Source organism: Hetaerina americana, unplaced genomic scaffold (assembly GCF_022747635.1).
Source record: "Hetaerina americana unplaced genomic scaffold, ioHetAmer1.1.p SCAF_42, whole genome shotgun sequence".
Lineage (NCBI taxonomy): Eukaryota > Metazoa > Arthropoda > Insecta > Odonata > Calopterygidae > Hetaerina > Hetaerina americana.
The window spans coordinates 680,531-706,277 of NW_027287008.1; the positions used below are offsets into that span (position 1 = coordinate 680,531).

The following is a 25,747-nucleotide window of genomic DNA, read 5'->3' on the forward strand; positions in this document are numbered from 1 at the left end:
AAATCATTTTGTTCCATTTATTTGCAATTATTCTTCATCGACTTACCCAAATTAATAATCATTCTTTCTTTCCTATCTATGCTGCGTTATCCATAAGCATTTCCCATTTCAATATAAACATTAAAATGATAAAATTTGTGGTCATATCCTTTTATTTTTCTTACCAATTAATTGCAGATGTAGGTTTGCCATTAGTTTAGTCGTTGTAAGACACCTAGGTTGTCAAGGATTTAAAGGCAGCATCTTTTTCAGTCATCATTATGGTGTGATGAAATTTTGTCGGTATTTTCTGATCCTCTTCTCCATGTGAAGTTTAACGGCTAAAATAACCTCTTTGACTCCATAACCTAGACAAAAATTAGCTAAATGTATGCTGGTTTTCATTCAACAAATCTCTCTGTCATTTTTATTTGTCGCTAGATAATTTATCTTTATGATTTTCGATGATTTTCTCTCCAAACCGTTTGTCCAAATATTTTCAAATTAATCTACTCTTAGTATTGAAAATTGGAAAATTTGAAATTAGAAATTTGTTTTAGTTCTCTAGCATTTGAACTATTAAACATTTAAATATACCAATTAGAAAATTCCACAAATACACCGGTAAAATGTTTTCAACGGGATACTGTCTAACGAAGTTCATTTTGAAATTAAAATAAATAAAATAGCAGTAGTTTACGCTACCATCTATAATTTTTATTGTACGATCAATTAATTTCCCATAAAGTCTTACTAATTTGCTTTAGGGTTAGATGTGTAGCGGCTGAATATAACCGATTCTACTTAATCGATTTCATTAGAATATTACACGAAATTCTCTCTTTATTTTTCCGTGGCGGTTTGGATATTTATCGAAATGGGACAACCTTACGTTTTGGATAGGCTTCTAATTCAAATTATTCCTTAAAAATAATAAAACCCATTACGAAATTTATTGGATTTAAACATGCCACGGACTTCATATAAGGTTTTAACAGTTAAAAATTGGCAATACGTTTTTACTTGTTTACTTTTGATTTGAAAACATTTATTTACCAGCGTGACGCATTCAAAGGTGAAACATACGCTCATTAGCCACGAAAATAGTCACTTTTACTGAAGTTAACATTTTGAATTTAATTGGGTGCTGTTCCATCTTCTGTTCTGGTTGAAATTCGACGACCTATACGCCTAGTCGGAACGCACCAGATCTTATACTGCCTAGTAGGAAATTTCCTGCAAGTTATTGGCTCTCGAGACGCTTTTCCTCACTCTTTTCTCTCTGAAATTATCCACGTAAAATGATTTTTTTGCAACTCTTCCTGTACTTAGGCTTACGCTTAGTCTCCGGATGGACTAGAAAATTGACTTTCTAAAAATTGGGAATATTTTCCTACGGTCTGAGTGAGCTGTCAAATCGCACCTGGAAAAAACGTTGCATTGCAATGACGCAACACTTGGTCGTATTTGCACGTTAAATTCCCTCTCAATCAAGATTAATACTCTCCCAAATTACGTTTATCGACAAAGATGATGTAAAATTACGAAGAATCACGAACTTTTAAGCCACGTCCGTGTGGTATACGATAAAGGCCGAAATGAAAATTTCTAACTCTTTAAAAAAAAATAAACATCAATCTATCATCGTTTTACAAAAATAATTGAGACAAGGAAGGGTGCTATTTCGTCCAATATTTTAAAAATCCCTTTCCCACCACAAATAAATTAGTAAGCGACTAGAAAAATGATGAAAAATGAATTCATAAGGATCAAATTTAAGATATGCGTTTTTCCATGAACGACAGGACTTTTTTATCTTCCATTACATTACTGTCTGCATTTTTCATCTCCTCGCAATACGTTGAAAGAATGAGTGAAGATTAAATGTTAAAACAAGTAATAATCTATTGAGTGAAATCTATCTTCCCGCATGTAAAGGGGACTAGTAGACCCAGAAAAAGATAGCATGAATAGAACAGGCTGGAAGCCTAATCCTTAAAGTGAAAAAGAAGAAGCTTCATCACTCTGCGGATGAAATTACCGTTGCCCACCCCCCAAATCCTAGGAAGACCACAAAGTTTAATCTCTCCGTTGAAATAGATTGTGTAGGCTAAATTAAATCGCCGTTGGTGAAACTTAGCGGGATCGCGGGGCGGTGAAAGCGACGACGAGTGCGTGCGTTTGGGGGGCAAAGCGTCCCGGCGATTGCCGGCATTAGGCGAATGAACTTCTCCTGTATATGGCAGTGTGGCCACTTTAAATCAATTAAGCTCCCTCGAATAATCCAAGAGGGGGTCGGAGTCCCGCTGGGGGTGGCGGAGGAGGGGGAGGTTGTGTGGCGTCCGACGCTATTTCACGCTTAAGTTCGCTTTCTGGACCACCGTCAGATTACGCTCCGTCCGTCTCCCTCCGGGCCACCTCCATTTTGGGGTGGGGGGCGGGCGGAGGAGGGAATTAGGACGGCGTTAGGTCGCCGTAACGGTGGACCGCGGGGGGTGTGGGCGGCAGAATGTAGTAGGGGCGCTCGGGGTAGATGGATTGTGCGTGATGGGTATGCACGCCTGACGTTATCAGTTTACCGATCCGTCCTCATCACAGCTGGACCGATTCATTTCGCCAATTTGGAGCGGTTATGTGTCCGAATGAAATATTCATGCTCTTTTAATGTGTGAAAAGCAGTTTGTGCGTAAAAGGAATCTTCGAGAATCTCAAAGAAAGATTTCACCGCCCTTTCACTCCCCGCCGACCTCCAGTCGCCCGTAAACACTTGCTCAACAGCGGCCAACGAGTATATTCCACCAATGGCTTCTAATGCCCGAAGAAAAGCATAAGCGTTGTTGATGATGGAACTGTGAAATGCCATTTATTGAGTTATAATTTGACCTCTTCGCGTGCATTTAATTGCCTTGGAAATGGTAGAGAGATAGCAGTAATGCGTATTTGCTCTGCACTTCAGTGGGTGACATGTGTATTCAGGGTTGCCCGTTTTCTGCAGTTTCTGTGGACAAAAGGCAGAGAAAACGAGTGAGATGAACGTCAAAGCATGAGATTGTTTCCATGGAGCCAAACCGGACACCAACCAGCTTTCCGTCGCTAATTATCACGAGAGTATAAAGTGTGAGTTCTCGGGAGTTGTAATCTGTAAATCGCTCACGCCTTTCAAGAATATTACATCCATAAAACGGCAATTACGTGTACACTAACAAGTTAGTGCACTATGGAATATTTATCAGCAAAAAATAGACTAGGTGTTATTTTTTAAATTAAATCCGTTATTTATTATTGAATACATCGATTAAAACAGCAGATAAACAAAATAAGAAAAAAATTTAAACGTTTTTAATTTTTTTCCACGATTTCCTCATTCAAAGCGGTTACTTTCCTCCCCTGGCATGATATAATTTTTAAAATGATCAGCCATATGTGCTGCCGCGAAGACCTAGACCGTTCTTACGCCTTTCTTTAATACCAGAAAATAAGAAGTCAGAACCCGTTTTTTATGGGAGCATGTATTATGAACCGCTGAGTGAGGGAGATGCTTCAAAGAGTATCGGAGTCCTCCACCCACCCCCTCCACATAACTTGTGGGCCATTAGTCATTTTGTGAGAGAGTTGTTAAGCCCCCGAGAGGTCAAAGGACTGGTGTGAGTGGGAGGCGGAGGTGAAATGCGATTGGGGTCGACCAAGAAATTTCAAAGATACTCGTACCTGAAAGACTCCCAAAGATGTGATGTTAAATGGGGCTTGGCACTTCGACGTCGCCATTATACTCGTCAGCATTTCTTTGCGGGTGGCTTGCAAATCCTCGACTCAAGCTTCATATCAACTCCACCAAAGGGAAGGAGTCGGTTGGTATCTCGAACGATTTGAATCTATGGTAGGATTGTTATCGAAAATTTCGGTTGACACTTTCCCCCGTTCAACCCCCCGTACCTCTCATACTGCAGATTGCGGGTGATAATTAAAATCAATCAACTTCTTTTAAATTGGCAATAGCAGTGAACATTAAATAACTCAATGAAAAATTTAATTTTAAAGTTGAATATTAGGATTGAGAGAATCAAAAATCTGGATAGGAGTTTTAGGTGCTTACTTCACGCTTTTCAAACATACTGTTTTTCCTTTTGGTGAGGTTTACGCATCACACTCCCAACTATAGTTATTTCCTTACTGAATTGACTAGATCATAATTTTGAAAATAAATTCGACAAATGGACAGGGTACGCAAATCTGCTGTTCCTTATATATTTAAAAAAAGAAAATTATCATATTTAGCGTTTGGTGATAACGCCTACTCTTGTACCCTAAGAGACACGGAAATCTACAGTCTTACTTTCATTTTAATGACCAACTTATCAATTACCAAAGCACTTACGCTCAACTGGCAGAATATGGAGAGCGCTTAAAAGAAAAATGTCCAATTCAATGGTTTATGGCCTTTTTAATGCTTGAAAGACATCTTTCCAGCTTTCATGGTGAAATCAGACCATTTCAGACTTACTTTTATCGGGTGAAAGAGGTAGGCAAGTGGATGCGATTTTTTTAGATTTTCAAAAGGCATTTAATAAGGTTACCCATGGTAAACTCATTTATAAATTGAAAGTCGCGGATATAAACAAGGGCGCCATAAGTTGGGTTGAAGACTTTATTTTAGAGCGGGGTAAAGGGTAGTCCTTACGGCGCTAGTTCCGACAGCGTACGAGTGACATCACGGGTACCTCGGAGAAGTGTAATCAGACCGTTGCTTTTCTTGATTTCTGCTAACGATTTAAACCGCGAAGTGAAAAGTAAGATTAGGTTGTTCGCGGATGACACGGTGACCTATCGGGAGATATCTGTGGATGAGGATCGTGGTATTCTAGTGTAGGATCTACATTGAATCCTAAGGCTTCCGCGACGTCTATTTGATGAATTCATTCTTCTTTTGGTAATTTCAGGAATAACATAACTAAATGGTGTTCTAAATGGGGATGTTCATTAAATCTGAATAAGTGTTTGGTGGAAAATTTCTTTAAAAGATCAACGGTATTTATTTACAAATTAGCTGGAGCTGACGTAGTAGGAGTTGATACGGTAAAATACCTAGGTGTTACATTCACTAAAAACAACTCGGGGGACTCAAAAACGTAAATTCTGCGGGAAAGCATATAAAAAATTGGGATTTATTAGACGCATTGTCGGTAGAAGTGACTCCTAGGTCAAGGAATGTTGTTACCACGCTCTTGTAATGCCTCATTTAGAATACTCACGTAGCGTATGGGATCCGAGCGAAAAAGACCTCATTCGGGAAATTGAGATGGTTCAACGCCGGGCAGCCCGTTTTGTTGAAAATTCGTGCGATAAAACGAAAAGCTTCACTGATATGCTTATGGAGTTTGGGTGGGAATAATTAAAAGAGAGACGATTCAATGCAAGATTGAAATTATTAAATAAATTCAGATCCGCATGTTTCAGCACCGAGGTCTCGCAAATAATTCGCACTCCTACATAAATTGGCCGCTTGGATCATGTATATAAACTTTGGGAACCAGATGCCAGAACTAGCCGACTCAAGGACTCCTTCCCACGAACAATACAGGATAGCAACTGCAGGGATCGATATCGATAGTGAAAATTCCACTTGCCACCCTCAGCGCCAAGGGAATAATTAGTTCTACTCAATTGCATGCTCTTTCACTAACCTCGTGTGTTTTGTTGCCAAAACCTATTCTTTCCGAATGACCTCATTTATATTCTGTTCATCTGTTTATAAGTCTCCCCTTCAATCCTCAGTCCCACTCTGTGGGGGGGGGAGGACGCTACCGGCTACGTTGGGTCGCATTCCCTACCTTTCACAGTCTCCTTGAGGAAGAGAGCGTTTTGTGTTGCATGTTCATGTGGCGGTGGAGTTTCGCCTTCTTGCTTCTCATGTTCTGGCTTGCGCGTTGTTGGGTGGATTTCGTGCTGCATCCTGGGGTGCAGTTGTTTGTTGGTTTATGGTATGTGTGTTTGCATGAGTGTTGGATGAAGAGATTTTTGCATGAGTGTGTACGCCGCTGTGGGTGTAGTTTTTCATGTTATTGATTTTGCATGTGGTACTGTTCCTATTTACGGGTGGTGACCTAACACCCCCCGCCACACGCCCTTGCGGCGGTTTGTGAGGTATTATGTAGATAATCACACAGACAGTCAGTCCTACGCTGAAAATTCAAGGCTTGTCATGTGCAAAGTATACCACACCCACGCTGCAATGATACCAGTAAATTAACTATATGGATTGTATTTGAAGCATATTAACCTAAAAGCTTATCCCAAATGCATCGTTGAAATATGATATTTGAAACATAATTGTGTGTAAAAAATCTTGATTAAAACTATAGTATATCCAATACGGAAACGTTGAGTAGATCTTTTCAAAATTAGCTTTGATTACCGTGCATGCACTCAGTAATAATACCGTCCTCAATGTAAACTTACTGCAGTAGGCCCGGAATATTTCCATCAAATAAACCACTTTCTTTTACGAAGATACCGAAAACTGTAGCACCTTGATAAACGAAATTTAAGATCTTACTCCACAGTTTTCACTAAGTACTATCACACAAAATTTGAACATAATAAATATTAAGCAATGATTGATCATCGATCTTGAAAATGATTGAGAAAAAGTTATTTACAAAAAAAATAAAAATCCAATTTCAGACGCTTCACTGCCCTTAAGCGTTTCTTTAAGGTACCTAATAATGATGCACAAATTTTGAAAGAACAGTAAATATTTTATGAAATGGAAATATCGCGGGTAATATTACTCATCACTGATATCACAGCTTACATGCATCATATTTCGGGGCAGGAATAAACGCTTGCTCTTTCAGTACTCTAATTAATTAGCTCATAATCACGTAATCGCTGTAACTAAAATAATGACATCAAATTGCACCCGAACACACAATCAGATCGTTTCAATTTTGGTGGCGTCATGCATTTAGATCGAAAACAAAGTTGAAGGTTTCTTTGCAACTGGTGGGATTGATGTGTCAGACTTTTTTATTTTTGGTAAAAAAATTGTTAGAAATTACTTTCCACTATCTAGATCATATATGGCAGTGACAAAATGAGAAATATCGCAGTAGGAACCGCATTGCCGGTCGCCTTCTGTGATACGTAAGAGAAGATAACGACTCTGATATACGACACCATCATATGGCGTATTAACCATAAGAGAATATGAGAGCCGTATCTAGCCTCTGTCCCCAAAATAAATCCCCACTTGAGTCTTCTGCTTATTTTCCAACAGGAGTATTTACTGTGAGACCACTAAGCTTTCCTCCGCTTCAACGAATCATTTATCACTCCTAGATATCTATTTCATCCAGCAGAAGTAGCTATAATTGATTCTCCGAATAGCTACTGCTCGTAGAACAAAGATTTTTTGGGATCAAGTGCAGAATATCTCTCACAGAGAGGTCTGGACTCGAGGGAAATGACGTCATAGACGGCGTCCGAATAATTGACAAGGCAATTAGAAAGTAAAGAAGCTATAATTTTTTATGTTTTTGGAATATCGTATTCCTAAGAAACTTTGCCTGAGTGTTGGTGGTGACTAAGTGTCTTGATTTATTGAATAAATAAATTGAACTTATATAAATATCATCTAATCGCATCTTAAATAGTGCTCGAGTATTTGTAAAAATTTTAATGACATCGATTCTCTCATATTTTAAATTTTTATCATTTTTTATAAAGTTGACAGTTTGGGGTGGGGTATAAAATGTTTCTTGAGTAAGAAATAAGTTGATCGAAAACATCTGGATGTTCCTATTTTAGCCTGCATTTCAGCATTGGTCAACGCGATACGATTATGGCTTTTCTATCCACCGCAGCGTATTAGTTACTTGTGTTCATTGTATTTCGCGGGATACTAGAAGGGCTGGCGTGAGTGGAATAAATAATGATCCCTAGTTGATGGATCAAATTCACGAGGATGGTGCAATCAACTATTTATTTACCCTTTTCCTAACCTTTCTCGCGTTCTGGACTGAATGAACCATGGATATTTCGAACATTCATAAGCGAATAACGGCAATCGGTATCGTCCATTCTGTTTTTTCACTATCTATAATGTTCGCTCATTTAATTGAGACACCAATTGCATTTACCTGTTGTCTACTTATCTACTTTAACTTATTTTACAAAGACGGATAGCATATTTTTAATTTTTTTACCCTTTTTAAGTGAAAAATATGATAATTCTTGGAATAATTGCCGCAAAACATGGAAATTTAAAGCTCAATCTTCATGAAAATCGTTTTTAATATCTAAAAGACGAGTCAATTTCTGTTTTAGCTGTTACTGTTAGCATACAATGAATTGTGTGTTTCATATTGACAGATTTTTAACTACTGCTGCCAAAGATTGCCTTTTATATAGCAGAGAAAGAAACTTACCAATTTTAATTATAAATTGAATTCTCAATTTTTATTATTGTTTCCTAATCTAAAACTTGTAATTTCATAATAAAGTCTCTGTAATAGTCTTTATTACTTATACAATGTGTCACTTTTAAAGTGAACTCTTTACGCATCATTTTACGGATCCCAATTAAATATCCCAGACTTATTTTGCATTTAAGCATTATGATTCTCTCCCATGCCATCTCATTTATATGATTAGTATATACTTCATTATGGCAACAAGTACCATTCGCAGCGTACACTGTTTCGATCTGCTACCATCCTAGCCTTATTTTTTTTCCTCTTTTAGAGTTTAAGTCAATAAAGATTGGTTTGTTTAACTTTACTATACAAGGACTTGTGTTTACGATCGCGTGCATGTATTGCACCCATAATACTCGCATTATGAGCCATGTTAGGCGCATTCTATATCACAGGCCAGCGGCATAGGCAGCTCATATAATGACTTCAAGAGTCTGCGGCTCGGTCGCAACTCGGGAAATTTGAGTGGATAAAACTCACTGAGGGAGACTAAATCACATATGAAACAAAAATGATTTCAAATTCGACCAATTCTTTTCCTTGAGCAACTGATATTTTTAGTTTTACGGTGCTTTTTTCAGATACCTAACTCGCGGAGATTTGAACATTTCTCCAATAGATGAGGTTTCATTTTTCCATTTCCCCGAGTGACTTCCTCGGCCTCTGCTGACCGTATTTTTACACTGGAGCCACCCACATTCACTGGATGGTCCTATTTCCTCAAAAACATTGGTACTCGCATTTTTCGTTTAGCACATTGATGACTTGCCATTTTGGTGCACCACAGGGAGTGGGTTTCTGCTCCTACCATCTCGACATGGCGATGTACTTTGGACAAGCTTCTACCATCAATCCATCACAATTAAGGGCTGAATGGCTGCGTCTTTTTGACTATGGAGCGTGAGGGGGAAAAGTGACGCCGTCTAACCTTCAGAGAATGCTAGCGCCGCGTCGCGCCCATTTCCATCCGGTAATTAAGCACCTGAGCGTTAGACCTTTCCTCTAGTGTGTTTTCGTGATTGTGACACCAGCTCAGATTGATGTGACCGACCTCCATATCTCACGTTCCTTGAAATGACCTGAATGGGATGACGAACCATTGCATTTTCGTGGGCCAACATTTGAAGCTCAGAGATATCCATTATGCGCCAAAGAAAAAATGCAAATGTCACCGAGGAAGTTAACAGAAATCGTCAGACATAATGACAGTTATCGACAGTAAAATGCGCCATAATGATATTAGCTTATATATCTTTGAGATTATTTTTCTATTTTTTCGATAGAAAATTTCTATACTGATAATAAAATAAATGTACTTTTCCACAGGAATTTATTTAATCATACCTAATTATCAAAAGTATAATTAATTGTACTATAAAAACTTATTAAGTGTATTAAAACTGATTTATTGAGGAAAATTGTAAGGTACTGTAAATTGACATATACCATCAAAAAATAATACTTTAATTTGAAATTATTGCCGCGGAGAAACTTTTTATTTCCCCATCAGTTTTACAGGCCATTCAATTCCGAAGAAGAATTGAAAATTTGAGCAAGAAAATATACTTTTTTATCAATATAAGAATTGTTAATACTTCGAGTAAATACCGCAGTGACCAGTCTGACAATTGCTTTGATCGGTGGGGAAAGAAGAATCTCACCTGCGACGTTAGATATTTTCACATCATTTTTGCCAACCACGATGGCGCCCTCCACTTAGCTATGGTGATGTACACTCAAATATTGGTTTCTTAAAAAGATTTACAGTTTCAGGTTTTCATGAGATGAAACAAGAAGGAAGTTCGTTAATCGTGAGATAAGAATGAATAAAATTTCCTTTTGAGTAACTCCATGACCATAAATTACAAGGGAAACCCTATCTGTTTGTGACAAATAATCATAATGATACTAAGTGTTTGTACCTACCTTGTACGTTAGACCTTTTTTATTAACCTTATTTAATATTGGGAAATGTAAAGCTCTTCACTAAAGACAAAAAGAAATTCATAACTATTAAATATAGTCATTGCTTTGCATAATGGGTAAAATTTTCGTCCAAAGTGGGCCGCTCACCAGACTATTAAAATTTTCAGCAAGTTGTGGAGCATTATCGTAATTGCTGTGTGATAAAAATCTGTCTTCAAAACGCCAGTGAATGATATCTTTCTTGGCTTCTTGATTTTTTCAATCAGTTCAAATAAGGATACTTTATTCAGCAACTATAGTTAATTGATTTCTTAACACTTTCATAATTAGTATCCCAGGATGATAAAGTATTCACTACGCACTTCATATGAGTCAGTGAGTCCTCAATGTGGGAGTCAGGAACAATCCCCGATTAGTGTCCATTTCGACGCTGTCTCATCCCCTCGGAAGGGATGGCAAAGCCAAAGCTCATGTTCGCGATCGAGCCATTTTATCAAACGGACACCGAGAGTGCCAACCTTATTCGTGGCGACGCGGGGAGAGATTCACTGTTAGGGCAAAGAATGGGAAGAGTTATGATCCAGGGGGAAGGTTTTGGACACCATTAGGTGCAGCGGGAAGGGTAGAAAGATGGAGAGCAGAATCCTCCTTCCCCACCCGCCGATACGTGACAGCCGTTTCTACTGCCCTTTCCAACAAAACGGGCTTACGCTATATTGAATCTATTTGGGAAATTTTTCGCGTGCGCGTAAAGCCCTCAGTGAAAGCAAGTTATGCGTCCGCAATAAGTGGCACGAATACGATGCTTCTCCATAAGAAGAAGTAAACCACGAGACACGTCTTCGCGTAATATCCTCCTATATCCTTTGTTTCTATTGCTTTACGTGTGGTAGGTCATATTTCCTCAGCGAACTCTCTTTTCAAAATATTTACCTTTTCATTTCCAACGATCAAAGCACGTTTTTGTGTATTAATATAGCAGGATAAACGATATCTCCTCTGCTTTTGGTTGCATTTCGATGAGGGACGAAGCGAAATAGGACGAGGTGAGGAAATGAAATTTCAGAAGAGTAAAATAAGAAATATAATAAGAACGGCAATGTAATTCCAGGGTAATATAGAAATGTGACATTGGAAAAAGCAAAAAAACATGAAAGTTTCATGAGGATTTGGAATTTAGGTGAGCATCGTCATTGTTTTTGCTTGGCTTATGCGCTAATATATTCGAGGGTGTGAATAGTCTCTGTTATCCTTCCGAGGCGATTCATGCGCGTTTCCGATTAATGTTCAGGGATAGCCTCACAAACATTCGAAGTTTGACCGGGTTCAAAAGCAAACATTTCTGGTACATCATTTTCAGCTTTTTCGGTACGGGTGCTGTGCGGTGCTCAGTGAAAACAGTTGAATTCTTTTCGCGATAATCTTCAGGCGAGAGAACGATAAAGTGCGTTGAAAAAGTTCGAGAAGTATCTTACGGGCAACCTGAAAAACGTTAAATTCAGCCATCTGAATTGAAATGTCATGTTTTGGCAGTTTCTCTCCCACGAAAGTATTTTCTAAAAAAATATCCTGACCAAACAATTTCACTAGCTACTCACTCTGCCAGTCAAAGGCGCCATTTAAGTATTTATTTATTTTACATGTGCCCGAAAACAGAACTTCGACCTTTACTTCGGACTTAGAACATTAATATAAAAGTTGGAAAATTACATACACCCAAGCTCTAGATGGAGGAAAAACCACCTAGGCGGGAATGTGGTTGGGCAGACGAGGACGTTACCCTGCCGCCACCGGGGCCGGCAAATATAAATGTAACGCCCTTTATTTGACTTATGTTTATGAATAATTCCAGCAATATCTACTACAGCGTTAAAAGGTAGGTTCTTTTATTATTACATGTTTCGTATTACAAAGTCATCTTGAAAAAGTAAATGTTTGTTTTCCCTAGTAATGGGGATTTTAAATGATGGACGGAACATTTAGAAGGAAAATAAATGGAAACATTAGACTAAATTGGCATTTTTCATCAACACCAACTGTGAAAAAGGTAATGAAATAACCCAAGAAAGAGAAATTAAATATATTTAGGAGAATGAAAAAGACATTAACACACACCGTATCGCAGTTATAGTAGGAATAGGTGATAACTTGCCTGCATTTTTGACCCCAGCGGATAAATGCGTCTTAAATCCATTAAATTCACTAGGAGAAAAATATTGTCCAAATATACGAAAGGAATAAAAGGGAAATCTGTGGGTAGATATTCAAATTCAGCGACTTCTTCGCTGAAAAAAGATGCGGTGGCGAACAAGAAAACAGCAATTAGTGAAAACATACGGCCTACTGGGAGCTTGAACAATCGCAAAAATCATACTATAGATGAACTAGGTCCTTCGAAACCGAATGACGGAGGCGAACGCTGAAATTCAAGTTGTGCGTTACATGAAAAATAAAGGCGCATTAAGAGAAGATACGGGAAACCCCATAAGGAAGGATAAGCATAGATAAAGAAATAGACACACCTTGAAACACATTTGATTGGACAGTTACTCAATAGATTGAGTGCGTGCATCTTTAAATTATCTAGGGATATGAAATTATATTTCCCAAAACATTCGGTTTCTAAATTTCATTTACGGAATTAGAGTTGTTTAGCCATTAATAAAACTCTTTTTTGATTTAATATAAGTTCTCTCAGTTACATCCATGGCAACAATGTAAACAAGTATGGAATTTCAAATAAATATACCGTGAGTGAAAGGAGACGTGTGAGGTATTGGCTGTGGATGTAAAGTTAGCCTTGTAGCCAATAAAAAGAAATTGAAAGACTCATATAACGTTTACAGTTTCAGGCTTAACTTTGCGGAATTCCTTCATGATGAAGGTAAAAAATAACAGAAACTTTACTCTTCCACACACTTTTAATTTCCTACGACCATGGTTTCGATGCTGCGTATCATCGAAACCATAGTCGTAGGACATTGAAAGTGTGTGGAAGTGTAAAGTTTCTGTTATTTTTACCCGACTCCTATACCGTTATATCGAACTTGACATCAAACAGTGCTACGGTACCTACGTCTTTTCGCCCTCAAGCTATTTACTCTCTCCGTTGATGGTCACCGGCTGACCGAACTAACCTTATAGCACTCTTCCAACTTCTTTTTGTTGGCTTTAGGGATCAACGTCACTTTACTAAATGCAATTCTTCAGGAACGGGAGATTCTATACACACAATAAATATATACATGCAGCACATATATGAAATATATAACTCTTTATATATTTCAATATTCCTGAATAATTATTCAGAGGTTTAAGAAAACTAGGGAAGAAAAGTTTTTCTGGGTCTATTCGCTGAATTTATGAGGGAATAAAATGGACGGAAGATTTCGTCCGATCAGAGTTCCTATCCCAAAAAAAGTATAGGAAGCCATATGTGAGAACGAAAGAACAATAAGTTTGATTTCTCTCGCAGCTTAATTGGTTCTCAGAATAATCAATAAGAGGATAGAGAATAGGTAAAATTAATTGAGTTATTCTCAGTTACCATGAGAACATCTCTCATTAAGTCTTTTCTGAGAGTCTAATATCCTTTAACTGGTTTTATACTTGAAAATATTGAACAAATGGTAAATATAAGACATCAAATGCTTTACTTAATCAAAGTACCGATGACTTACAGTTACCAAGAGAGGAATTACTAATGCGTATCCAGGAAATTTGGTAGAGGCAGAAAATAATGCTGAAACATAACCTGGATAATTATTAAATCGATGTTAGTAACACAATCAATTTCTCTAATGGAAAATGTTTTGTGGTCAACGAAGGATTTTTTTGTGTTTTTACGATGAAAATATGACTACTTTAATTAAAGGCAAATTTTATTGTTCCAAAGGCTGCAAAAAACAACTATACCGATTTTTCAGTTGTGAAAAGTAGATGAAATATTTTAAAATTAAACATATAGAGAAATATATGCTAATGCTAACTAAACAAAGTGATTACCAAATAGTGGAAAAAAGAATATTACACGTACAAAATAGATTAATTAATATCCGTCCATGATGATTTGTCGAGTCCGACGAGTCGAAATAAAGAGAACTGTTCGATGGGTGATCATACATTTTTATCCACATTATTTATAATTTGAAATAACCAATTTTATATTATATCGTTAGCTTAATATTTACCGTATATGTTGAACAACCTTCATTAGTTAAAATACAGTATTACATCAGCGGCAGCCGTTGTAAGTTCAAACACGTACTGCTCACCTATTGTAACGTTGGATGTAAAACATGACGTTTCACTGGAATTCCTGAACAAATCGTCAACTGAGAGGCCTATGTTCCTGGAGGACTATTAAGGGTCTAACTCTTTCATATAGCACAGCTGGAACATTATTTGGTTTAAAGTGTTTAGAAAGAGGAGAGAATCAATTTCAAAGGAAGTTGGGCCAAGAGCTTCAGTTACTGTTCTTACGAAAGTAAGCGAGCACATTAACACCGCCGCTGACATTGTGAGAAAAGATTCTTAGCGGCACTATCAGAAATATTGAAATGTTCATTGGGTTTCACCTACACGTATATTACAGAAAAATTGCCCGTGAAACGTGTTTGGGCACGGTTGGCTCCGCGAAACACACCTTGAAATCGCGATTACCTCGAAAAATCTATGCAAACTGTGTTCTTCATTCTCCCGATAGCCCAGACATAGCGCCAAGTGACTTTTATTGTTCCACAATGAGTAGAAATATATTCGTGGAAAGCATTTTTCATCATCAGGAGCAGACATAGAGTTTCAAAATTTCCATGTGCATACCTTCCTACCGTGCACCATCTATAAATCGACTCTTACGCTAATGGTTGCTGAATGCACCAATTTAGGCGAGATCTTTGGGACCAAAAATACTAATACTTTCATTGAAAATTCAGTAAAACATTTTTAATATTCACTAAAAGCTATAATGGCAGATTTCTAAATTCATATAGTATGTATGTAGAGTAGTTATTATACTTCAAAAGTGTACATATAAGTAATTATTGTTGAAAGAGAAGAGCATTATCATTCAAAATTCACATTTCTAACATTATTTTAGTAGAAAACTAATTTTCAGACAGTGACCATTCTGAATTTTCCAATTTTTTTCAATCTATGACGGAAGTTGATTTTCCAATTTTTTTCTATCTATACCGTGCGAGCCTCTGGCAAAGAATTAACAAATATGACACTAGGCCAAAGTTATCATCGTTTCTGATGATACTGTACTACTAACTCATCAATGTATTTGAAATAATATCGATAATAACTATTTAATGAAAAGATAAGTTGAAAAACTAGTCGTTTTCTCAAACCACAATTAAATTATCAGCCGGGATATTTTTTATTACCATTTATTGAACTGGTGATATTGACAATCTTCTTAATTTCACTTCGATCTCATTTAATTTCAATATTTCGAACAAAGATAATTCATGTGTTAATGTAAAATATGGAAATATATTATCGGCAAATCTTACACGACGGTCGATAAGATGGAGACGGATAAGGGGTGTAATTGAATTGTCAATCAGCTGGATTTAAAATAAAAGACAAATAAGTCTTGAGATAACTTGTTTCGAATCTTGTTTTACATTAATGTGCTGCAAAGAGATTTGTTTTTAAATGCTTTTCATGTTAAAATTTTTAAGCAAAAATTCAAGAAATAAGAGGACTGTTAGGAAAAATAATAATCTCAGGGGTGTACGCAAGGGACAAGGTAAAACAGAAGATGAGTTCCTTGGTTTCTGTCGCAGCATTTATGACGCAGCTAGAAGACTAATTTTGACACCTAATCCACAAAAGAAAAGAAGAGGAGTTGGAGAAATACGGAATCAATAAATCAATATTTATCTAATCATAAAAGTTAGATATTCCAAACTTTTTTCTTTGATTATTTTCTTCCTCAGTTCCTCTCCCAGCCTTGATGCCGCTCAATGAACTCTCATATTCACCTACTCTGCCTTTTCGAGTTTCACCTAGCATTTTCCTTTCATATTTACAACTTTTCCGGTAGCCTTCTTCTTTATCAAACTCGTTTTATCTATTCTTTTCCATACTCACAAATCTGGGCTCATCTTTTAGCCTAGGATCCCCTAGGATACGACCATACAGTAGCCAAATGCAGTAAGTGCAATACGGAGCCATTCCGTATTGATAGATGCAAAAGAAGAAGAGCAGGAGTTGTAACTGAGCCGAATCCTGTATTTAGAAGGTAATCGGCCTTGCAAAATTAAGGACCGTTCGAGGTTAATTTGGTGAGAAAAATAAGTTATTTGACAGAAATGTAGAAGAAATATATTGATTACTTGGACTCTTGTTAATCACTTAGAGAATTTCCCAAGTGTTTAACAAGACTCAGAAACGGTTTTAATGAAAGATTATGGTGGATTTGCTGATTTTGAGATGGGAACATGCGGAAGGATGGAAAAGGTGAGCTGGAAGAAGTTAGAAAAACGGAAGCTAGAAAAACGGAAGCCTATTATTCAGGATTACAGATATATAGACACAAGGATAAAAAATATCATAGTAAAGTTAGTTGTAATTGTTTATACCTAGGTTACTAGGAAGTCGTGATTTTTGCCATTTAATTTTCAGGAACCGTTAAAAAACTACCCTCACTTTTCCCCATGGCAACGTCCGAACATCATAGCGCATTGTGCTGTCTGCTCTAACATTTGCTGAATAAAAATTACATATTTACTATTAATGTAAAATGTGGTGTCACCAGTAACTTGAAAAATACAATGAACTATGTAATTATGGCTTGCTTGTTCTTTTTATATGCCGAGGTGAACGAAAAAATATCTTTATCTGATGTGAAGAAACTAGTGACGACTAATTTAATAGAGTGAAGATATGTTAACTATTTAAAATGTACAAAACGGGGATATTTTCCAAAACAGTGCAGAACCTCGTATGATAACGTTTTTTATGCAAGGATTATTATTTATAAAATACAGAGTATTTGTGAGAACAATAAAATACGAGACTTAGCATTATTATTTGAGAAAAATATCGCCTTATAGTATTAAAACGCCGCCACATTGGAGATCATTTTACGAAGACGGTTAAGGCAGTTCCCTCTACCACTGAATCATTAAAGAAAGTAAATCAAATCTATTAGGAGAGAATTTTTCAACTTCCCAATTCTCATTTCATTCATGGATGCCACTAGGATTTTACAGAATCGCGAGTCACATATTGATAAATGCGTGACATTCAAAAGAAAGAAAGAACTGAAATGAAGTGATGTGTGCGAATGCCGTACTTGAATAGCTCGGTGTGGTAGATTCTTTTAGATGATTACGCTTCCATGTTTCGCGCTACTCACTCCCCAGTTTGCGTCAGAAAAGCAATGAAAACGGCGAAAGTTGCGGTGTGCACAGGGCGAGTAAAAGTGGCCCATAGCTTATGTGGGTTGAGTTCGTGTCAGTTCTGTGTCCACGTCAGAGTTTGGCTCGTCCTTCTGCTTGACATCCATCAACACTCTAAAGCGCACACCCACTGGTGAGTACATTTTCCCTCTGTCGTGGAGTAACGACGTCCATGAAAGCAATGATGTTGATTCTGATGCGGTCGCTCGAGCGAGTTGGACTGGGCTTAATCTGTCGCGCACGCTGGAAAAAAACCGATCGAACTCGTCGGCAGGTGCACTACGTACACGCAAAACATGTTTCCTATAAAAGAAAATACGAAGTTGTTTGTTGCGGATGCTATTATATTTCCGAGCTTTCCCCTCGAAAGATTTGCTCGAAAAATTCAATCCTAAGTTTTAAATGGCAAGCACTCCAAGGTGTTTTTTTTATGCGATCAGCGTATGGACACTTATGAAATATATTAATCTAAGCCGATTTTAATTGACACAGCCATTTCCGCGCCCCTATTGCACATGCACCAAAGTTATTAAAAACTCCTTTACCTTAAGTTTCTAATGGATCGAAGTATTTGGATTGTACTTTCAACTGCTATCGTTAAAAATAATGCCAAGATGGGATGCTCTGAAATAAGAAATAATAACTTACAGAGGAGGCACTGGAAAGCTTTTTTGATACCAAATTTACCATCTCAATCGCAATTAAAATATTTTTTCCCGTGTTTTCACTACTATTAATAGCCTATGTATATTGCGCATCAGTTCTTTCAAAGGGTCTGTTAAGGATTACCTATAACTATTGAGGATTCTAAGGATACTTACATTGTTCTCTGCGATAAGATTCGAGGAGTATTTATAGGATTGGAGTATTAATAAGATCCTCTATCGTCTTTATTTTTAACTCATTAATTATTAGTATTTGGTATTTTACCATTTAGAATAAGCTATGGATAGACACAAAATTAATACGCCGACATCACGTCATCTCGCTCCCACTTCATCTTCAGCTGAATACGTATGTTAAAAATTACTTTTGACACCAACATGAACTCACATTCCTCACAAAATATTGTGCCGTATTTTCGATTTGCTATACCATATAAATATTTCGAAGGTACTTTGTAAAGCGTTAGAATTAATCGAACAATTAGTACATTTATTTTCTGGATGCCCACAAATGATCCGAATTCGAAAAAAATGAGTAAAAAGAAAGAATAAATATCCCGATAAAATGTGTACTACGCAACAAGTTGCTGATTTTGCCACTGCATGATCAAGAAGAATAATCAATTTTATATGAAATCTTAACCTAATCGCCACTCAAGTGCCAAAAATGTAATTTGAAGCGTTCCTATAAAGCTGCCTGATGATACATTTAGCTAATAATTACTAATTGTATCAATGTTACTCGAATTAACACTTGATTTATAATTATTCCCAGATGTTATTTTAGTAGAATTCCATTGAAAAAATTATTGATTTCAAAGTACTTTAGAAATGATGTCCACGGTCATCAGTACGATGTGTAGCATTGAGCCATTTCCAGTGAATAATATGATTTATTCTAAAGTAAGATATTAATAACAGGGTCTGAGGTGATGAGATGGAATGGAATATATTGAATGGGATATTAAGATACGATTTCTTAACTTATTTATTAAAGAAATGATCACTCCCATCAGAAACGTCATTTTCTCCCATTTGATGAGAGTCCTGCATGTCTTATGTCAACCCCGCATCACGACGATTCCGCCAAATTTTTGGAGAAAATTTCGATGGAGCTTGGACAATTTACTAACAAGGGCTTTAGTCCAAGAGCATCCCGCCCCCAAAACAATTGCGCTTCAAACGGGGCCGTTCGTGTTGGGATCAGTCCCAACGGCTTCCCCGGTGGGGCTAATCTCGATATATATTCAAAATACGGGGAGTTGACTCTGACTCACTTTTTTGATCCGCTGCCTCTTCTTCCCCCGGAGTGCCTTTCCGCCGTCGGCGTGTCTCTCTCTCGAGGAAATGCTCCCGTCCGCCGTCAAGTGGAATGAGCCCTCAGCAAGTGGCGGTCTTCCTCACCCCGCGGCCTCTCCCCCACTCGAGCTGCGGGCCAATTGACACCCCCTCTCCGCCGACAAGGATCTCCTTTCTCTCCCTCTCTTCTCGCGTACCAAAGCGCGTCTAAACGGTCTCGCGGTCCTCACAGAATGCGCGTGTACCGCAAGGGTGAGCTTGCTTTTTAAAGGCCCGTGCGCGTCGGGGACCGCCCACCTTCGGCACTCCCCCCCACCCTCTATCACCCCCGCCCCGTTCTCTGCTCTCTTGCCCCATCACCACCCCCGCCTCCCCACCCCTCACAACCTGTCCCATCCCACTCCTCTCCCTTCTCTTCTTACCCTTCCCTCCCCCACCTCGACCCCTGGTACCTCTCGCGCCCCCTTCCAGCAAGAACCCCCGACCCCTTTAAGGGTGTCTGTCTCTTCCCCATCGCTCTCCCCACCCCTCACAACCTGTCCCATCCCACTCCTCTCCCTTCTCTTCTTACCCTTCCCTCCCCCACCTCGACCCCTGGTACCTCTCGCGCCCCCTTCCAGCAAGAACCCCCGACCCCTTTAAGGGTGTCTGTCTCTTCCCCATCGCTCTCCCCTTACCTCCCGTCACGGTGGAGCACCCGAAACCCCACCTACCCCTCCTTCACTCACCTACTCACCAATCCCGCCACCTAACCCTCCCCCTAACCCTCCCGCCCGACCCGTCCTCCCCATTCGCCCACCGAGACCCCGTCTGTCTCTCTCTCCTCCACCGTCTCCGCCGACCACGCAGGCTCTTCGCGGACGACCCCGTGTTGTGTCCCGATACCTACACCCTCTCTCACACCCGCGCACACACATCCACATAGACACGGCTGAGGCAATTTTACACGCTTTAACGATTCCGAAAGCTTTGATGAGGTTTGCTCATTTCTCGCCCTGAGATCCCATTCTCACCCTCACATTTTATATTTCCAACTACCCGCTAAGCACTGTTGTCCATCGGTCGGTCGTTTCGTTTGGGCGCGAGGATACTTTCTCTCGTCTCCAGCGCAAACAACCCGGGGTGAGGAATGGCTGTGGATCTGTTTTTATGCATATATATGTGTCCGTGTCTGTATGCCCTCGCCTCGTCATCGCCCCCGCCCGCAAGTGAGTGGCCCGTCAAAGTGGGCTTGTGTGTTTACGTCGGTTTGCGGCTAAAAATCTTTCCCCACTTAGCTTTCAACCTTTCCCGAGTTAAGTCCATCGCTCATGACTCCCGTTCTTTCTCCCTGGGAAAATTTTCAGTTTCCTTCAGCGTTTTCTTTTCTTTTCACCAATCCATTGGCAGGGGGAATAAGCATTGAAATTCCTGGAAAGAAAGTTATTTTAATCAAATTGGGTCCGAAGTTTTTTAAAAATAAAATTCGATTCATTTACTCGAAACGTGGTTTCGTAGTATAATAGGGCATGGTAGGGGATCGGGGTGGTGCGCTGGCTAAAATGTTCAGGCTTCCAACTCCAAAGACCCGGGTTTGAATTCCGGTGAAATCCCGAATTTTTCAGCGGTATCCCGATTCCTACTTGGAATCATATGTCGAGAGCCCTTCAAGTTAGCTCGCCATCCGTCGGATGAAGCGTTCAACTGTCGACCTTCAGTGCTTTTCGGTAATGGTACGCTAATATCGACGCTGTGTTTCTCTCCACACTTCCTCTACTGCCAGGGCATCCTACTCCTACCAGATTACCTACCTATCTCTTCTGGCGCAAATGACCTATGCCTTAGGTCGTCTCCCCCCTAATAACTATAACTACCCCTAGGTTACGGTAAATTACGTCTTAAGTGAATCTTGCAGCACATTGCCGGTTGACAAGGAATAATTTTGAATTGAAATGCTTAGGTAGTAAAAAAAATCCCATCTGAGGCATTTTTCCGAGTAAAATATATTCCTGCTCTGGGGGATATGCGCTGTCGTTTTGGTACATGTATTTTTGTCTAGAAACACTTCCATGTTTTCGCAAAAAATTGAAATATCGCAATTTCTGCTCCAGCATACCAGATAAGTCATGGAAATGACAAGCTTAACAATGCCAAATGCAAATGCCAAGCTTTAACGTGAGGAAACAAGTACCAAACCATATACAGGTAAAAGGGATAGTGTTCACATATTTTGTATTACGCCTGTTTCAGCAAATATATCACTTTTACGTAGAACTCCGTCCAAGTATTTTAACCAAATAACTCACAGAGAAGGACGTCTTAGAGTTGAATGTGTATTAGAATAGGGCATGCTTCCCGTTGTTACGAAGTACACATTTGCGTACACTTCACGCCATTACCTTTCAGGGTAGGCAAATTATAAAAAGCCTTGTTTTTAGTCTTTTGATGGATATTTCTCGTACCTTACATCACTCATTTCTCCCATGCTATTCCATTCTGCATCCTCTTCTATTGCAGAGACTTATAATATCCTCGTCTCATGGAATATTTACCCATGGCTTTCTTGATCTACCCCTTACACTCTCAAACCATTTACTCCTCTTACTCTTATCTGACTAATGATTCGAGTACCATTAATTCTTTCAACATGACCTAATTTGTAATAATAGTTGTAAATATTTTCCAATGAGCGTAATGTAAGTTTTGATTCTTAAAATTACCTAATATTTCCAGGTTGGGAAGATATTTATTTATTTAAAAAATTTAAGGTTTTATGAAACCATATTAGTATCTTGCCATTAAGATATTAATACTTCTCTCGATTTCGCGTGTGTCGCAATTCAGGGGAGTGATATAAATTAATTTCAGCAAAGCAATTCAATGCGCTGACCGTATTTTGCTGAAAATGTTATAATTAATTGATGCGCACTATTTTGTCGGTAGAAAATATGACCCCGATTACAATTCTGCTCTCCTAATTTCTAAGTTTGGCTTGGAAGTTATTATTTATTTCTTAAATCTGGTAAAAATGAGAAAAATCTGTATCTAAGCCCACCGAATGGAAACAGATTTCACGTTTCAAGTTCATTACCCGGCTTCAACTTGATTAATTTTTATTGAATCAGTTCCAAGTGCTTCACCACAAATCAAAATATTTTCCGAATCGGCGGTTTGATTGAAACAAGAAAATGAGCGGCTCCTTCGGAAACTCTCATTAGCAAACACTTCTTGTGTGCATTCCTATCTTTCTTGGGGGAATACAGGGGTTCATCCGTATACTACTTCGCTAAACATTATAAATGGAAAAGGTAATTACAGATGAGCACAGCAGTGTAGATGGGAGATAGATGAAAGAAGATCTGGAGCGTACGTGCAAGGCAAATGAAATATAGTGTTTCGGAATATTCGTAGTCCGTGTCATAACGTGAATAGATTGAAAATAAACTCGAACACGGGAAGGAGACTGAAACATTTTTAATGAAGATTTAAGGAAGAGGGAAGGCAAGGAAAAAATTCGATGTCCATTAAAAAAAAGGTCAGATCAAAACAGAATTTCTTTTGTGACCTACTGGATCTTCAGTGAAATAACTGAAATTATTAGGCAAACGGCAATCCCTGAAAGTTGAACTCACGATGGCAGAAGGATGAGATGGGAAACAGCATTAGAGTCATCTGCGCGATATGGAAAGTGGAATCGTGGAGTAGCGGATAAAAAATGATTGCCTAATCCGTCAAGGGCCTCTTGTAACTTCCTCGAAGTCAAATCATAGAATATGGTCAAGCTGTGGGAGAATTTAACGAAGGTTAAATTTTTAATCGGCTTGGTGAAGTTTTTAAAGCTGTTAACATTTTAAGAAAGTAATTGAAGAGCACTTACACTTTCAAGAGGAGGGAGTGATGTCACAGTTAGCTAAATTAATTGCTCTTTTGAAATGCATGCATAATTACGAGATTTTTTTATGAAGAATATTTTAAAAAAATCTGTTTACCGTATAATTTTAAATCGTTTTTTATTGCTTTTGGAGTCACTATCACAATACAATAATAAAAGTAACGAAGAAAAAGGCTTGCCGCTGCGTGCAATATTTTAACTGAAAACGGAAAAAACGTATTAATACAGCGCAACTCGACGGGTTAGTTTTACTCTAAAATTTTAATAGAGTTCATGAGTTTTTAATAAGGGCTAATAGAATAAAGGGAATCTAACTCTAGTAATAGGATTCTAACTCGAAAATATTTGCATTTCCACTCGCAATTCAAGTGACATTTTTAGATGATACTTTGGCCAATAAAATATCTTGAAAAGGTAGAGAAAGATACTGTGGATAATTGAATTTCATTAAAATTTACTTGGCAAGCGTATTCATAAAATTCTTAGGAATAGTCTTAGCATACGCGTAGTGACACAGCGAATACTTCATTTGCCAATTGATAACGTTAAACCTCATTTTGACTATTTACTATTTTTGCTCATATACGAAACCACAACTGTTGTTTGAAATTAATATATACATAATAAAATCAACTACCGTGAAGTTAAAAAATATTTTTTAAACATTAGAAAACATTTAAGAAACATGAAATGAATGCATATGAAGGCTGGTGAAACCCTTGATGGCCGGCCCTTTCCTTCCAATGGAGAAGTAATTACGGGAGAAAAGTGACTATTGGTTATCACTTGATTTCTTTTGCTTCATGAGAGAGGAAATACTGCGCTCTCTCGCCGTGCTGAACACCCAGGGACAAATTAAAAGTCGTAAACTTCTCCAACGCCGCTAAATAAAGAAACTGAAACTGGCGCTTCTTTTACGCACCAGAAGGTCTTAATATTGATTCCACCTCGTTTGCACAAGCCGAGAAAGAAGCCTATTTCCTCTGCTTAAAGATCGCGGGTTCAACTCCTACGTTAGTTTACTAAATTTATGTTGCATTGTGACCAAGCTTGTTTTGACCGCCATCATTACCACTTCTTATTAACCCAACAAATGCTTCTCACCACGCTTATAGGATGCAGAAATGTTACTCTTCTCACATGGAATCTTTCGAGAACATTACGCTTTAATTACGCTGTAATTAACCTATAACCTCTGATATAAGTACTTAAAAAGACGATATTTATGGATGTTGCTTAAAATCACTTCTAAATACGATCACTGTGTTTTTTAACTATAAATAATCTGTTTATTTGATTCGGTTTCTTAATTAATTAATCTAAAAACGATAAAATATCATTTTGGATAAGCTTAAGGATCAGTGATAACGCTAGAATATCTTGGGTCATATAATTTACTAATATTCTGAATAATCTCATTTCAGATCGAAATGTTGACCGCTGAGCAAAGAAGAATAACCCATACTTGCTTATGCTTCATAATTGATACCATTTTGTTTCATTCAACGCTGTTATCATGCAAGAATAACAAAACTGCTAACTCACTTTAACATACCGTAAATAAAATTGTCATGATAAAAATCTTCTTGCCCCAGAAATAGTATCCAAAGAATCTAATCTTAATTCATGTACAGGTGCGCCGTTCCATTTCGGGGCAGGCAAAGCGTAAAAAAAACAGATTTTGAGTTATTTCATTGAGCACTCCCCTCTGGTTAATACCTTCCACGCCGTCCTGTGCCTTCATTATTCTTTATACTCTGCTGAAGTCATGCTTAGTCATTCTAGTTCATATAATTCCTTTTCAATCTTGTTCAATAGTGGTGCATCTAATTCACAATCTTGTATTACTCTCTTTACCTCTACTGTTTCCATAAAAGTCATCTTGCCATTATGCACCAAATTTAGTCGATCCAGCCACATGTGGTGTGGGTGTATGTATGCATGCGTGTGTGTGTGTATATACATACACATATATATGTATGTATGTATAAATAAATAAATAAATAAATATATATATATATATATATATACATACATATATATGTGTATGTTAATATATACACTCACACACGCATGCATACATACATCCACACCACATATGGCTGGATATATATGTAT

General features: G+C 38.1%; 1 protein-coding gene across 1 annotated transcript in view; it reads right to left on the reverse strand.

Annotated features, from left to right (window-relative positions):
• LOC139692852 (uncharacterized) overlaps positions 1–19,947 on the reverse strand; it is a 53,866-nt gene extending 33,919 nt beyond the window's left edge. Inside the window, exon 1 of the mRNA XM_071591165.1 lies at positions 19,737–19,947. The gene's annotated coding sequence lies outside the window, so the exon portion shown is untranslated. The remainder of the gene's footprint in view (positions 1–19,736) is intronic.
• Positions 19,948–25,747: the final 5,800 nt, after the last annotated feature.